The 2901-nt window shown below is 34.6% G+C and overlaps 1 pseudogene; it reads left to right on the top strand.

Annotated features, from left to right (window-relative positions):
- Positions 1 to 838: 838 nt before the first annotated feature.
- The window catches only part of LOC127157622 (olfactory receptor 1-like), a 4874-nt pseudogene continuing 2811 nt past the window's right edge, over positions 839 to 2901 (top strand).

Genomic DNA, 2901 nt, shown 5'->3' with positions numbered 1-2901 from the left:
GTTATTAGTCTATTTATTAAGATTATTTACACATTCATAAGTGTAAATGTTTTAACAAAAACCCGTTTCACAGTGTTTTAGAAAGAATTGGAAAATATTTTGTTTGTGTTCTCTCTTCAAAATCTTTGAGTAATGTAAAGGTCATGCATGTCTATGATTTGTAATTTTTCTTTGTTTTTACTAACACTCTCGAAGCTTCGAATCTTTTTTCCAAAACAGTCAGAGGAAAGCCTCAGTGCTTCAGAAGGCTTCATTTGCCCATCATTACTTTATAGAAACAGATCTTGGTCAAAACAGGCAGGGTCCAAAATCATTCTCAAATCTCAAAAACAAGTGAACAGTCCAAGGTCCAGAACACAGGCAAGGCAAGAACAAGGCAAGGTGAACATGGAAAAACACTCAGTAATGTCCACTAACAGCTAAACAACCCTGGTGAAAAAAACAGCATATGCTGGTAGCTATGTTTTGATGCTGGGATGCTGGTTTGGTATGTTTTGATACTGGTTTAAGCTGGTCCTTTGCTGGTTTATGCTGGTCCTTAGCTGGTTTATGCTGGTCATTTGCTGGTTTATGCTGGTCCTGGTTTATGCTGGTTGCGAAGGGGAATTGGGTGGCCTTAATGCAGACTAGTGAACAAAACTTCAGTCAAACTAAAACAGTGACCAGAATATGTGCTTCAACATGCAAGAATTATGTCATTGTGTTGTCTGAAATCTCTCAAGAGATGAATCAGAAGATATATTTGGGTTCAATGATGCAAATGTCCAGTGGTCTTTGCAACTTCAGACAATAAGGACAGGCATTTACAGCTGCATAATTCATTGTGTGCGCATTGTACATTGGTGTGTTTAACTTGGCTTTGGCTGATATTGGTAGAACTACTACAGTGATTCCTAACATGTTGAAGACTTTTTTTTCTGACTCACAGTACATCTCCTACAATGCTTGCTTGGCAAACATGTTTTTTGTGAACTTCTTTATTAATGTGCAAGGTTTCACTCTTGTTGTTATGGCATATGATCGCTTCATGGCAAGTTGCTTCCCATTATCATGCCCTAGTAAACAATACTGTCATGACCTTAGTGTTTTTTGTATTGTGGGCATTTAACAGTTGTCTGATTGTCTTGATGGTGTCTTTGGTCACTCGACTTTCATTCTGTGAATCCAATGTGATACAGAGTTATTTTTGTGCTTATGGACCAGTGTATAAGTTGGCATGCAATGACAATAGCATTAATATGTTTATGATAAACCTCAGCACAGTTTTGTTCTTCATAGCACCATTGTTAATTATAATAACAATAGTATTTCCACATCTGTGTTTTTACAGTTGGGATTACAGGGATTATATTTACCTAATTATTCAGTAAGCAGATATGTTATTGCAAATATTATATTTACTTGTTTATCATTGTGTCAGTGTTTAATTCGCAAGAACAACATAGTGACGAAATACGCTCTGTACAGCAGTTTGTCCTTTTAGGGCTACTGTAGAAACATGGCGGCACAAAAATAGCGATTTCCGTGTATAGGGAACCCGCAGTGTATGTAGATAGAAATAGCTCATTTTAGGTAATAATAACTTAATGTTTCATTATGTAAGGTCTTTATACACCTCTAATAGCATAGTTGTGTATATTATGTTAAATCTCTGTCAATAATATGTGCACCAGCAGTATTTCTTACATGCTTACAGCAGCAATCGGTGCATGTACTGGCAGTAGCAAGTCTCGGTACTTGCTCTGATGCAGAATCAGCATAGCAGATCTATTCTGCCAAGACCAAACGCATTAACATTGTCATGTACATCACCATGCAAATCCCTTCAAGATTTGTCATGATAGAAAATATATTTATGGCAAACCTCAGCACAGCCCTATACATTGTAGCACCATTGATCATGAAAGTCCTGCCATACATATAGACATTTTTCTTGCTTTAATCAAAATTGCAGCTTGCAAAGCATGTTTAAAAGTGCTGAAGATGTGTGTTTCATCTTTCTCTTTGCATGGTCATCAAATGTTTACATTCAAGTAATTGTATCTATCTGATGACTTTTAGACATGGAATGCACATTTCAAAGTAGAATACCTGACTGTAGCTTTGTTATCCTTATATTCTTATCCAGTATCCTTATATTGTAACGTTATCCTTGTAATGTAATTATTCACAACTTGTAATTGCTACCAAGTTTATTGTGTCTGCATTATATTATATTATATTATATTATATTACATTATATTTTATATTAGATTAGATTAGATTAGATTACTGACATATAGACTTTACTGTGATACACTCATCTCTGTCTGATTACAGAAAAGCACTATGAATTGAACATAATAAACTAACAAAGTAGAGATTTTTACAGACCAGTTAATAAAACGTCCATACAAACTACTGGCCAAAGCATACTTCAAAATAAGGATTGCATCACATGTTTTCTGTAAACTCTCAAGAGATGAATCAGAAGATATATTTGGATGAGTAATGCCATTATACAGTGATCTTTGCCGCATGAGAGAATAGAGACAAGTATTGCCTGCTGAATAATCCAAGGCAGTTCATGAGGGGTGAGACAGTTGCTGTCTTTATGTTTATATGTACAGGCGATTCAAATGTTATGCAGCAAATTTATTTAGGTGTGTTTTAAACATTTGAAAATACTTGTTAAAAGTATGAAATGACAATTTTGTGAATTCTCTGCATTTTTTAAATCTTGTGTGATCATTTCTATTTTGTGCAAACCATGAGTTCTTTAAATGCAAGTTTATCACTGAATATTTCCATTGTTCGTCCTGAATACTTTTTTATCATGGGACTTTCAGGTATACCCTACAGCAATTATTACTATTTATTCTTGTTTATGATTTATTTTATTACTGTAATTGGGAACTCTAT

This window comes from Labeo rohita, unplaced genomic scaffold (genome assembly GCF_022985175.1).
Source record: "Labeo rohita strain BAU-BD-2019 unplaced genomic scaffold, IGBB_LRoh.1.0 scaffold_113, whole genome shotgun sequence".
In the NCBI taxonomy this organism is placed as follows: domain Eukaryota; kingdom Metazoa; phylum Chordata; class Actinopteri; order Cypriniformes; family Cyprinidae; genus Labeo; species Labeo rohita.
Note: the sequence above shows the minus strand (reverse complement) of the source record. Positions and strands in the feature narration are given on the sequence as shown.